Raw genomic sequence first — 14,713 nt, 5'->3', positions numbered from 1 at the left:
TCAATATTTTTAATTATCTGGCATTTTAAAGATTTCTTTTTGGTTAGGGCCTATTGGTAGGGATTTATTGTGATCATTTGAAGATGATGTTACCTTTTTTTTATCTTTTCTGTACCTTTACACCGATTTCTTCACATCTTGAGTAATAGTCACTTCTTCTTATTTTTTAATTTACTTTTATAAATGTGAAGGGAGATCTTTTTTCACTTGAAGATATAACTATGATGTATGTTAGGTAAGGCCATTTGGCTTTGTTTCTGGGTATATTCAGTGGCAAAGACTCTATATGGTTTCCTTAGCTGTAAATAGCCTAGTGTGGTGGATTTATCAAATGGCAGGTGTAGTAGCAGTGTGCCAAGTGTGTGAGCAGGCTCACAACCTCCTGAGCAGCCAGAATGGCAATGGTGATAGGGATAGCAGTGATCACTAGAAGCTTTTCTCATTCCAGAGTGCTGTGCTATTGTGTCAGCAGTTATAATGGGCTGTGTGGACTGATATCCAGGACAGGACAGTAGGGGGCACTTTCAGGTAAGAGCCAGCTGTGGTGGTGGCAGTAGGTTTTATGCCTTCTCTCTGTTAGCCAGGAAAGGTACCCAGGTGTCCCAGGTGGTGAGTTGGGTTGTGGAATGCCCAGGGGCCTGGGTCCCACACTCCATTTTGGAGTCCTTGTGTGTGGAGTGGTGGGTGTGAAGCTGGGTAGAAATGGACTATGGAAGACTACATTCAGGCTTCCCAAGGATAGCTGCAAGCACCATCTATGACACGGGTGGTAGGGCAGTCCTCAGGCTCTTAGCAAAATGCTTGGGTGAGGGGTAATTGCAGCTGCACTAAGGTCTCAGCATGGGAGAGAGGGGCAGTCCCAGTGACAGAGCGTTGGCCAGTGGGAATGAATTCTATTCTCTCTCACACTCCAGACCTGGTTGAGCTTTCTCATTCATCCCAACTGTGGTAGGCACTTGAGATAGTCAGTTAGTCACTGCAATTTGCTTCTAGTCTGCCACAAGCCCTGGTCTTAGGAGTCACTGCCCAGGTCAATATTATACCTCCCCAACAACTCTCCTCCTGATCTAGTCCCAGGGGTTGGGGGAGCCTGATTCTGGTGCCAGTGGCAGGTCCCCACGTTATAATCTTATTTCACTTCTGGCTGTGGGAGCTCCTCCCCTGCCTGAGCTCCAGTTCTTCATGCCCCAGACTAAGTCTCTCTAATGCCAAAAACTTATGCTGCTGCAAGCTCCAAGGACCCTACACAGCTTACTAAGAGCTAGGATCAAGAATGAGTTCTACTCTTGGTGCCCTGGCATGATGGCATTCATGGGACACTTCCCAGAACCGTTCCTTCTCACAGTCTCCCAGACACTCCCCAAGCTAGTTTCAGTGGAGAATCTAGCTGCTCTCTTATGGCCTGGATTGCACAATTCTCCAGTGGGAAAGTGAACCACAAAGAGACGCTCACTCACTGTCTCCCATATTGAGGATTCACATCCAGTCTTCAGTCAATCCCAGCCACGTGGGCTGCATGCCCTTCTCTTTCACAGACTCTGGATTTTCATTTTACATTTCTGTTTAACTCTCATGTTCTTTCTTGGATTAATGTTCAAAGTGTGATTGTTTACACATTTTGACTCTTCTAAGTGGATGAGGCGCACCAGAAAAGCCTCTAGTCAAGCATCTTGGAAAAAAACAGTACATCTTAACAGAAGCCAACATTATTCTATTTCCTCAGCCAAACTCTGATTCAATGTAACATGCTTAAGTCAAGTGTGAATCTGAAATAGACATTAGATCTTTCTGTTTTCTACTTTCTTCTTAGTGTTGAAAAAGAGGGTGTAATTGTTTGCCAAATCTTCTTGATTTACCCCTGATTCTGATTAAGACCTTGAGATTAGATGCAAACAGAATGTCATTCAATGAAATCAGACTCTTTACAGTTTGTTGGTTGTTTTAGTCTCTGCTAAATTGACTCTAAAACTGGCCCCAATTCTCCAGCCCAGCCCCCCTCCGCCCCGAATCCATGCCCTTGGCAATGTGACTTTGCAGCTACTTCCAATGTCAACTCCTATAAACAGGTGAACTCTATTTCTCCTATCCTGGAGTCTTGGCTGGCCTCATGACTTGCTCTAGCCAATAGAAAGTGGCAGAATAGGTAGTGTGACACCTTTTAGCTGGACCTACTGAGGCCATGCCTGTTTTGATTTTTCAAAGAACTCTCTCCACCTCAAGAACAAGCCTAAGCTAACCTGCTGGAGGGTGAAAGACCATGTAGAGGGTAGCCTAGTTGCCTCAGTCTAAGACCATCCTTGACCAGTCTACAGACAGTTGTATCCCAAATATATTGGACAGTTCATTCAAGTTCAGCTGCGCTGCCTGCTTCATTTTCAGCTGATCACAAATATATCAATGAACTCAGTAAAGACCAGAAGAACCTCCCAGCCAACGTTGTAAGCAATAATATGTGCTTATTGATTTTTAAGACATTAGGTTTTGCTTTTTTAAAAAAAATCACAGATCAATAGTTACTGATACTGTTTATATGTATAGATAGTATAAATGAGGCAGGGAATGCAAAACTGGCTCATTGTATGAGGCAAGTTCTTGATGGCATTTGCTTTGGATACTGGAGATCTAACCTAAGAAGAATGAGGTCGGTATTTTACTGTAGAAAAGACTCAGGGGATACCTGATAGCTGAAAGAAGCATAAACTGTTCTATGCAGCCATGAAGTATAAAACTGATACCAACACCAGAAAGTTCAAGGAAGACAGATATATAAAACTTCCTACGAGCCCAAGCTATACAGAGATGGGCTAGGCTGCCTAGGAATATGTGGAACTCTTGTCTTTAGGGGAGACACCTGAAGGGTAAGCACTTCAAGGGGGATGTAATTACTCTGGAATGTGTTAATCACTATTTCTAACTGTTAAAAACATCCAGCTTTACTTTTTTACTTTCCTACTTGTTTGTCTTCTCTCCCTCATGTCTTCCTTTCTTTTTTGATTTTGAGCTCAGGGGTAGATGGTTGAGTTGATCATATTCTTAATTTCCTGGCATATTAACATCACCACCCCATATCTCTTATTTTTTAATTACTTGTTATATTGATAATCCCCCTTCTCCATCCTCATCCTTTTCGCTCCCATAGGCAACACAAGTGTCTTAAATAAATAGCTTTTTGTTGGTATATGTTTCTATAATAACTATTACAATAAGTGTATTTTTATATGTTGCATTTCTTAATTTTTATAAATTATGTAACATATTTTCATGTAATATGCTTATACATATTTGCTAATTATATTTTCTGTTACGTATATAACTGTGCATGTATTTATCAAGAAATGATAAAAAGATTTCTTGCTTAAGCAAAGAAGATCTAAGATAGAGCTCACTCTCTTCCCCACCCTCACCCTCTCTACCCACGCACTCTCCCTCCTTTATTTCTCAAACCTTATCTTTTTTCAGTATTGGCTAATTCTCAGGCAAGGTTTCTTCATACATGATGGCCCTAGATTCCCAAATTTATATTTTACTTTATAAATTCTCATAGAAGTGCAATTTTTATCAAATATTTTTCAAAAACAAATCCTAGAATTGAGTCCACATCATCCCAAACTACATCACACAACCACCCATGAACCCTAAATGCCCCACTTCCATGTTGGAGCCACAGTTATGTTCCTGCCTCCAGAGATAATTGAGTTGCAGAAGTCAGCCTCATCTGAACTACATGGAATAAGAATGGAGTGAGGTGCTTCTCCAAACTAAATGTGAGAGCTATTATCAGAAAAAAAAGGATGAGTTCTTGCCAAACAAAAAGAGAATGTAGTCTCTACTAAGTGCAATTTGACTTTCTAAAATGTTATTCTGGCTTTTCTTCACAGAAAGAAAAAGGTCAGCCTAAAAGACACAAATTCAAGAATGCAGGGAAATAAATTCATCTTCTTGAGGTAATTCAATTCAATGCAGTTTAATTCAACAAATATTCATTGAGTGCTTAGTATGTGGTAGGAACTCTTGTAGGTGATTTGGCTCTGTCAGCCAGCCAGCCCGCAGGCAGCTGTTTACCTCCATCCAGGGCACTACCCAAAAAGCCTGTAACGGGTATGCAGAATTTCCTACGTATATAACTGTGCATGTATTTATTTCTATATCTTAACATACAAATAGTTTAGTTTTCTACTGCCCCTTCCTGTTCTAGATTTTAAATCCACCCACGTCTCTTTGTTGTCATCTAGAACAGTTTCTTCTAAATGTTGCAGGTGAAATTTTTTACCTCATAATTGTTTAAGGAGCCATAAAATGTAAGTGTCCTTTAAAGAAAGGACTCACTATTGTATGTAAATGACAGGCACTGGCCCTGAAAGAAGTCTTCCTAGGAGACCACACATTATGCAATGAGATGTGAAATGAGGGAAAATGGAGAGTCTCTTAAGTTTCTGTAGTCCATTGGATAATTTCTCTAAGATTCTAGGAAGAGCTGGATCATCTAGAGACCCTGACTGTGAGCAGCAATAACAGCCTGATTTTTCAGAGGGAGGAAAACAAACTATAATCTGTCTAGAATGAGGCCCAGAGCTCCAGACCCCAACCTGCCAAAACATACCAGGGAGAGCCCACTTCAATGAAACTGAAGCACCCCAACCAAATATTTTCAATAACCTTTCTCTGCCACCACATCTTGAGCCTCATCAATATTTTGGGGGCTTTCCTACGAATGGCAAAATGAAGACAAGGAAATACATTTTGAAAAAGAATAGTGTTTCAAAAATCTGTCCCTCAAGCCAAATACAAAATTTTTAATATCTCAGTAAGTGTGAGTTACTGAAATACCCATGCAGGAGAACCAGCAGTGTGCCAAATCTTCAGAAAGAAATCTCACCCCTGGCAGCCCTAGTTAGAAATAATTACATGAAACCCATTATAATTTAGTTTTACAAAGTTATTCACCATTGAAATCCAATTTTGAAAGAGATTAGATTACCTTGTTAGGATGGTCTTAAATGTTGATATATATTTTATGGAAAGTATGCACTTATATACACATGTGACTATACTCCACTGCTAGGACTTTCTGTGGGCTTGCTTAGGTTATATGCCGTATTCAATTGCATTTTTGGCCTCAATTCTCTATCCCTCCCTGTACCCACACCCATTCTGTGACCTCATTATGAGTGGAATGTTCCCTACTCCTGCTTTGGGATTTGGCCATATGACTTTTATTGGCCAATGGAATGCAGGTAGAAGTAACAGCGAGACAATTCTCAGACTAGGTCTTATGAGGTACAGCTTGATTTTTAGCATCCTTGTACCATAAAGAGTTTCTCCCAGGCAGCCATTATCTCTCAATTCTGGACTCCAGAAGAAACACACATACAACAGGCTGGAGCCCACTGACCTCAGCCAACCTGCAGATGCTGGTGAGAAGAGATGATTGTAGCTTGAAATATGGTGGTCTGTTTTCTCACATGTGAAAAATATCTCATCTGACTATAAGCTATTATCATTATCTACCAAAACATTTATGTTGGAGCCAGGGATGTATCTTCCCATTATGTTTATTTTTAAATATGCATTGTTGCCCCCAAAGAATGGCAGAACTGCTATGGAGAGATTTTATAAGGCAGAACACTTTCCAAACTGTTTCTTCTTTAGGTCCTTTGACTACAGGAATGTAAAACACCAGTATGTCTAGAGTAACTCTGCTTGAAAACTAGGAAACATAAACCATTTTTTCATCACTTAGATACAATTTACTGTAGCATGGAAAAAAATAAAGGAGAATACATGGATCTAGTGATCCCAGCTTGTTTGGGGATGTTTTTACTTCCTTATGGAGAAGAGTAGGAACAGGTTGAAAAGACACCTGGTTTCAGGCCTTAGAGGTAATGTAAGATCTCCTAAACCTGCATAAAGGTCATTTCTGATGCAACTATGCCCTTCCTCTGGTGATGTACATCTGATGTTTTCTCTCTGAACTTCTCTCAATTGCTTGGGACTCCTCTGCATCTTTTAGGGAATTTCTTTTTTTTTTTTTTTTAGATGGAGTCTCGCTCTGTCGCCCAGGCTGGAGTGCAGTGGCGTGATCTCAGCTCACTGTAATCTCCACCTCCTAGGTTCAAGCGATTCTCCTGCCTCAGCCTCCTGAGTAGCTGGGGTTGCTAATTTTTGTATTTTTAGTAGAGAAGGGGGTTTCACCATGTTGGCTGGGAAGGTCTCGATCTCTTGACCTCGTGCTCCCCCTGCCTCAATCTCCCAAAGTGCTGGGATTACAGGCGTGAGCCACCACAACCAGCCAAGTGTCTTTGTTTTTATGAAGCTTTGATATAGGAGTTAAGAAGAAATTACTTAGGCAGAGAGTGAGGGTACTGGAGTCCTTGGTAAGGTTTTCTTTTTAAATGAAAAGCAGCCCCAAATCACTTTCCTTTCTAACAAAGAGCAGCCTGTAAAATCAAGCGGCAGACATAGATGCCAGCAGTTGTGGCAATCATGTTCAAAATGGCGACTCTATCTTCCCTTTTCTTTGCCAGCCACATGTCCAGTAAGGAGCAGACAAGATGGCTCCAGCCAAGGGGAAAGCCCATCTGCATAATAAGATTAGTGTGTGTGGTCAGCCTTCCCCAAGTGCTATGTAAATGTCACACCTATTCCAACCAATCCGTGGACCCTATGTAAATCCCACAATGCCTCTTCAAGCCTGCTTATAAAATTTGGTGGACTTGGGCCAGGTGCAGTGGCTCAGGCCTGTAATCCCAGCACTTTGGGAGGACCAGGTGGGCGGATTGTCTGAGGTCAGGAGTTCAAGACCAGCCTGGCAACACGGTGAAACCTTGTCTCTACTAAAAATATAAAAATTAGCCAGGTGTGGTGGCAGGCGCCTGTAATCCCAGCTACTTGGGAGGCTGAGGCAGGAGAATTGCTTGAACCCAGCAGGGTTCACTAGAGAGAGGGGCTTTCTTCTGACTATTAAACCTCCACTCCTGAACTCCTCGTGTGTTTCTGTGTCCTAAATTTTCTTGATGTGAGATGATGAACCCCGGGTATTTACCCCAGACAATATAGTCACTTCAGCTTCTTTCTAGTTGAGGAAGAGAAACTATAAATAAGTGGAATTTTGTGCAGTAGTTTCAAAAAGTGCTAAATGTAATAAAGCAAATAGAAGAGGGTAATGAATAAAGAGTTTCTGTGGTAGGGGAGGTAAAGCAAAATGGCCAAATAGAACCCTCTAGCAATCATCCCCACTCCCCACAAGAACACTAAATTGAACAACTACCCACACAAGAAAGCACATTCATAAGAAACAAAATCAAGTGAGTAATCACAGTTTGTGGTTTAACATTATATCCAGGAAAGGGGCACTGAAGAGGGAAGGAAAGACAGTCTTGAAATGCCAACAGCACCCCTCCCCAGTCTCCTGGCAGCAGTCACATGGTGCTGAGGAGAGAGATTTGTGTGACTGGGGGAGGGAGAACACAGTGATTGTGGGACTCAGTACTGCCTTGTCATAGCAGAAAGCAACACAGACCAGAAATTGGCCAGTACCCACAGAGGGAGCATTTAGACCAGCCCTAGCCAGAGGCAAATTGCCCATCCCTGTGGTCAGAACCTAAGTTCTGGCAAGCCCCACCATCATAGGCTAAAAGGTTCTGGGGTTCTAAATATATTTGAAAGGCAGTCTAGGCCACAAGGATTTCAATGCCTAGACAAACCCTAGTGTTATGCTGTGCTCAGAGCCAGTGGACTTGGGGTACAAGTGACCTACTGCAATACCGCTTAGGGCAGCCAATGGTGGGCTTACATCAACACCCCCCAGCGCCAGGTGGTGCAACATGAGGAGCGGAGAGCAGTGAGTGAAGAGGATTTTGTCTTACAACTAGGATACCACCTCAACTACAGTGGAATAGAGCACCAGGTAGAGTCCTGATGCCTGAAACGGAGGTAGGGCCTCCATTTCAGGTCCTAGCTCCCAGACCACATTTCTGGACATGCCCTGTGCCAGAAGGGAACCCCCTGCCTTGAATGGAAAGACCGTGGAAGGATTAATTGCCTACTGATTAAAGAGCTTGTGGCCCTTAAATAAACATCGGCAGCACCCAGGCAGTACTCACCATGGACCTTAGGTGAGACCCAGGGCCATGCTGACTTCCAGTATAACCCATCACATGTGCAGCTGTGGTGGCCACAGGAAAAGACTCCTTCTCCTTGAGGAAAAGAGAGGGAAGAGTAGAGGGGACTTTGTCTTGCAGCTTGGGTACCAACTCAGCCACAGTGAGGTAGAACACCAAGAAGGCTCCTGGGCCCCCTAATTTCAGGCCTTGGCTCCTGGATGGCACTTTTGGACCTTCCCTGGGCCATAGCAGAGCCCACTGCCCTGAAGGGAGAGTTTCAGGCCTGGCAACATTCACCACAGCTGATTAAAGAGCCCTTGGTCCTTGAGTGAACATTAGCAGTAGCTAGGCAGTACTTTGTGTGAGCTGGGGGCAATGGTGGTCAAGGAGAGAGGTTTCTTCTGCTTGAGTAAAGGAGAAGAAAGAGTGATAAGAACTTTGTCTTGCATCTTGGGTGCCAGCTCAGCTGCAATAGAATAGAGCATGAAGTAGAATCCTGTTTCCCAACCCCAGGCCCCGGCTCCCAGATGGCATTTCTGGACCTGCTCTGGGCCAGGGCATAGTTTACTGCCCTAAAGGGAAGGCCACAAGCCTGGTTGAATGTCTTGCCTGCTGATTGAAGAATTTCTCCCTTTGGCCTTGAGAGAACATCAGCAGTAATCAGGTAGTGGTTGCCATGGGCTTTGGGCAAGACCCAGTGCTGTGCTGGCTTCAACCCAGTGCAGTCCTAGAGGTGGTATCTCCTAGAGAGATGCTTGTGTCACCCTTCCTCAGTTCTAGGCCATTCAGCACAGACAAAAAGACTCTGTTTGTTTGGGGGAAAGTAAGGGGAAAGAACAAGAGTATTTTCCAGGTAATACAAAGAATTCTCCCAGATCTTAACTAAGACCACCAAGGTGGCACCTGGATTAGTTTGCAAGAGTCACACAGTTACTGGTCTTAAGGTGCCCCCTAATGCAGATATGGCTGCAGTAACCAAAGACTTAAATCACAACACTCAATTCCCTTTGAATAAATTTGGAAAGCCTCTCTAAGAAGGATGGGTACAAACAAGGCCAGACTGTGAAGACTACAATAAATAAATAACTGTTTAATGTCCATATATTGATGAACATTCACAAGCATTAAGACCATTCAAGGAAACATGACCTCACCAAATGAACTAAATAAAGCACTAGTGACCTACCCTGGTGTGACAGAGATATGGGACCTTTCAGACAGGGCATTCAAAATAGCTGTTTTGAGGAAGGTTAATGAAATTAAAGATAACACAGAGAAGAAATTCAGAATCCTATCAGATAAAGAGATTTATCAAAGAGATTTACATGATTACAAAGAATCAAGCAGAAATTCTGGACCTTGGGCCGGGCGCGGTGGCTCACGCTTGTAATCCCAGCACTTTGGGAGGCCGAGGCGGGCGGATCATGAGGTCAGGAGATCGAGACCACGGTGAAACCCTGTCTCTACTAAAAATACAAAAATAGCCGGGCGTGGTGGCAGGCGCCTGTAGTCCCAGCTACTCGGAAGGCTGAGGCAGGAGAATGGCGTGAACCCAGGAGGCGGAGATTGCAGTGAGCCGAGATTGCGCCACTGCACTACAGCCTGGGTAACAGGGTGAGACTCCGTCTCAAAAAAAAAAAAAGAAAGAAATTCTGGACCTCAAAAATTCAACGGACATACTCAGGAATGCATCAGAGTCTCTCAATTGATCAAGCAAAAGAAATAACTAGTGAGCTTGAATACAGGCTATTTGAAAATATACTGTCAGAGGAGACAAAAGAAAAAATAATAAACAATGAAGAATACCTACTAGATCTAGAAAATAGCCTCAAAAGGGGAAATCTAAGAGTTACTGGCCTTAAAGATAAGAGAGAGAGAGAGATTTGGGTAGAAAGTTCATTCAAAGGGATAATAAACGATAACTTCCAAACCTAGAGGAACATATCAACATTCAAGTACAAGAAGATTGTAGAACACCAAGCAGATTTAACCCAAATAAGACTATATCAAGACATTTAGTAATCAGAGCCCCAAAGGTCAAGAATAAAGAAAAAATATTAAAATCAGCAAATGAAAATAAATAAATAACATAAAATGGAGCTCCAATACATCTGGCAGCAGACTTCTCAGCGGAAACTTCATGGGCCATAAAAGAGTGGCATGACATATTTAAAGTGTTGAAAGAAAAAACTTCTCCTAGAGTAGTATATACAGTGAAAATATACTTCAAATGTATAGGAGAAAATAAGGACTTTCTCAGAGAAACAAAAGCTGCGGGATTTCATCAATACCAGACCTGTCCTATAAGAAATGCTAAACGGAGTAGTACTTCAATCTGAAAGAAAAGGATATTAATGAGCAATAAAAAAACTATATGAATGTACAAAATTCACTGCCAGTCATAAGTACACAAACAGTATTATAACACTGTAATTATGGTATGTAAACTACTTATATATTGAATAGAAAAACTGAAAGATGAACCTATCAAAAATAATAGTTACAACTTTTGAAAGCACAGTATGATAAGATATAAATAGAAATAATGAAAAGTTAAAAAGCAGATGTGATTAAGTTAAAGTGTAGAGCTTTTATTAGTTTTATTTTTACTTGTTTGTTTTTGTAGTCAGTGTTGTTATGAGTTTAAAATAATGGATTTAAATATTATTTTCAAGTCTCGTGGTAACCTCAAATAAGAAAAAAGCCTACAACAGATACGCAAATAAAAGATTAAAACATACCACCAGAAAAAATAATTGAATTTTGATATCTTTTTCTAGGTTTGGAAAGTTCTCTGTTATCTCTTTGAATAAAATTTCTACCAGAAACTCTTTCTCTCTAGATCTTCTTTAAGGCCAATCACAGCAGAAATACATGAATTTGAAATAAAAATATACAAAAGTTTCAAGAAAATGAAAAGTTGCTTGCAAAGATAAATAAAAATGGCAAACCTTTAGCCAGATTAAGAAAAAAGAGAGAAAATCCAAATAAATAAAATCAGAGAGAATATTGTCTTTACAAAATGAAAGACAGGAAGGAAGGAAAAGAAGGCTACAAAACAACCAGAAAACAAATAACAAAGTGGCAACAGTAAGTCCTTACCTATCAAGGATAACATTCAATGTAAATGGACTAAACTCTTCAATCAAAAGAAATAGGGTGGGTGAATGGATTAAAAAATAAAACCCCACGATCTGTTGCTTGTAAGAAACACACTTCACCTATAAAAGCATGCATAAACTGAAAATAAATAAATGGGCAAAGATATTCCATACAAACAGAAACCATAAAAAAGCAGTATTAGCTGTATTTACATCAGATAAAATAAATTTTAAGACAAAAACTATAAAAAGAGACAAGGTCATTATATAATGATAAAGGGTCAATTCAGCAAGAAGCTATAACAATTATAAATACATATGTACACAATTGTGTAGCACCTAGATAAATAAAGGAAATAGTATTAGAGCTAAAGAGAGAAATAGGCCTAGATAAAATAAAAGCTGGAAACTTCAAAACCCCTCTTTCAGCATTGGATAGATCACCAGCTAGAAAATCACCAAAGAAACATCAGATTTAATCTGCAACATAGACCAAAAGTACCTGATAGTTATTTACAGAAAATTTCATCCAATGGCTGCAGAATATACATTCTTCTCCTCAGTGCATGAATCACTCTAAAGGACAGACTATATGCTAGGCCAAGCAACAAGTCTTAAAACATTCAAAAAACATAAAATCATGTTGAGTATCTTCTCTGACCACAGTGGAGTAAAACCACATAATAAGAGGAACTTTGGAAACAATATAAACACATGGATATTAAACAACATGCTCCTGAAAGACCAGTAGATCAATGAAGAAATTAGAAAGAAAATTAAGAGATTTCTTGAAACAAATGAGAATTGAAATACAACACATCAAAATCTATGGGATACATTAAAAGCAGCACTAAGAAGGAAGTTTATAGCAATATGCACCTATAGCAAAAAAGCAGAGAAACTTCACATAAACAACCTAACAATGAATCTTAAAGAATTACTAAACAAAACTACAAAACTGACTACAAAACAAGAATCTTTAAGATTCCTGTTTACTAACAAGAGCAAACCAACCCCAAAAATTGTAGAAGAAAAAAAAAAGTAACAGCAGAAATAAGTGAAATTGAAATTTTTTTAAAGTACAAAAAACAACAATATGAAAAATCTTTTTGCAAAGGTAAACAAAAATACAAACCTTTAACCAGATTAAGAAAAAAGAGAGAATATCCAAATAAATAAAATCAAAGATGAAAAAGGAGACATTATAACTGCTACCAAAGAAATTCAAAGGATTATTAGACAGTACTATGAGCAACTATATGCAATAAATTGGAAAAACTCTAAGAAATGGATAAATTTCTAGACACATACAAGATTGAACAATAAAGAAATCCAAAGGCTGCATAGTCCAAGAACAAATAATGAGATCAAAGCTAAAATAAAAATTCTCCCAGTAAAGAAAAGCTCAGACATGATGGCTTCATTGCTGAATTCTACCAAACATTTAAAGAAGAATTAATACCAGTTCTACTCAAGGTATATCAAGACATAGAGGAAGAGAAAATACTTACAAACTCATTCTATGAGGTCAGTATTATCCTGATACCAAAACTAGACAAAGATATATCAAAAAAGAAACCTATAGGCCAATATCCTTGATGAATATTGATGCAAAAATTCCTCAAAAAAATACTAGCAAACTGAAGTCAACAACACATTAAAAAAACATTCATCATGACCAATTTGGATTTATCCCAGAGATGCAAGGATGGTTCAACATAGGCAAATCAATCAGTGTGATACATCATATCAACAGTGAAGGACAATGATCATTTAAATTGATGCTCTATAAGCATTTGATTTTCAACAACCCTTCATGATTAAAAAAAAAAACTAAAAAAACTTGGTATAGAAGGAACATATCTTGGCCGGGCGCGGTGTCTCACGACTGTAATCCCAGCACTTTGGGAGGCCGAGACGGGCGGATCACGAGGTCAGGAGATGGAGACCATCCTGGCTAACACGGTGAAACCCCATCTCTACTAAAAATACAAAAAAAATTAGCCAGGCGCGGTGGCAGGCGCCTGTAGTCCCAGCTACTCGGGAGGCTGAGGCAGGAGAATGGCGTGAACCCAGGAGGCGGAGCTTGCAGTGAGCCAAGGTCGCACCACTGCACTCCAGCCTGGGCAACAGAGTGAGACTCCATCTCAAAAAAAAAAAAAAAAGAAGGAACATATCTCAACACAATAAAAGCTATATATGACGGACCCACAGCTAGTATCATAGTGAACTGGAAAAAATTGAAAGCCTTTCCTCTAGATATAAAACAAAATAAGGATGTCCACTTTCACCACTGTTATTCAAAATAGTGCTAGAGGTCCTAGTTAAAGCAATCAGACAAGAGAAAGAAATAAAGCATGTCCAAATTAGAAAGGAAGAAGTCAAATTTCCCTTGTCTGCAGATGATATAATGTTACATTTGGAAAGACCTAAAGACTCCACTAAAAAAACCATTAGAACTGATAAACAAATTCAGTAAAGTTACAGGATATAAAGTCTGTAAAAATCAGTAGCATTTCTATATGCCAACAGTGAACAATCTAAAAAGAAATCAAGACAGTAATCACAATTACAATAGCTACCAATACAATAAAAGACCTAGTAATAAACTTAACCAAAGAAATGAAATATCTCTACAATAAAAAGTATAAAACATTGATGCAAGTAATTGAAGAGGACACAAAAAATGAAGCCAGCTCATGTTCATGAATTGAAAGAATCAGTATTGTTATTGAAAGTAATTTACAGATTCAATGCAATCCCTATCAAAATATCAATGACATGCTTTACAGAAATTGAAATAATAATCCTAAAATCTATATGGAACCACAAAAGATCCAGAATAGCCAAAGACATCCTGAGCAAAAATAACAAAACTGGAAAAATTACAATACCTGGCTTCTAATAATACTAAAGACCTATAGTAACTAAGCAGCATAGTACTGGAATAAAAACAGACACATAGACCAATGGACAAAATAGAGAATCCATAAAGAAGTCCACACACCAACAGTGAACTCATTTTCAACAAAGGTGCCAAGAACATACACTGTGGAAAAACAGTCCCTTTAATAAATGGTGCTGGGAAAACTGGATATCCATATGCAGAAGAATAAAACTAAACCCCTATATCTTGCCATGTACAAAAATCAAATTAAAATAAGTCGAAAACTGAAATCTAAGAGCTCAAACTATGAAATTACTAAAACAAAGCATGTGGGGAAACTCTCCAGCACATTGGCCTGAGAAAATAATTTTTAAGAAATACCCTAAAAGCATAGGCAATGAAAACAAAAATGTACAAATTGGATTACTTTATTAAAAAGTTTCTGCACAACAGAAGAAATCATCAACAAATTTCAGAAACAACTCACAGAATGGGAAAAAATATTTGCAAACTATCCATCTGACAAGAGACCAATAACCAGAATATATAAGGTGGTCAAACAACTCAATAGGAAAAAAATCTTATAATCTAATTTAAAAATGAGTAAAAAAAAAATGAATAGA

The 14,713-nt window shown here is 39.5% G+C and overlaps 1 long non-coding RNA gene across 1 annotated transcript in view; it reads right to left on the bottom strand.

The window, feature by feature from the left end:
* The window catches only part of LOC116460991 (uncharacterized), a 116,919-nt gene extending 111,821 nt beyond the window's left edge, over nt 1–5,098 (bottom strand). Inside the window, exon 1 of the long non-coding RNA XR_009211500.1 lies at nt 4,979–5,098. This is a non-coding gene — a long non-coding RNA (uncharacterized LOC116460991). The remainder of the gene's footprint in view (nt 1–4,978) is intronic.
* Between the last annotated feature and the right edge of the window lie 9,615 nt (nt 5,099–14,713).

This window comes from Hylobates moloch, unplaced genomic scaffold (assembly GCF_009828535.3).
Source record: "Hylobates moloch isolate HMO894 unplaced genomic scaffold, HMol_V3 SCAFFOLD_21, whole genome shotgun sequence".
In the NCBI taxonomy this organism is placed as follows: Eukaryota; Metazoa; Chordata; class Mammalia; order Primates; family Hylobatidae; genus Hylobates; species Hylobates moloch.
Note: the sequence above shows the minus strand (reverse complement) of the source record. Positions and strands in the feature narration are given on the sequence as shown.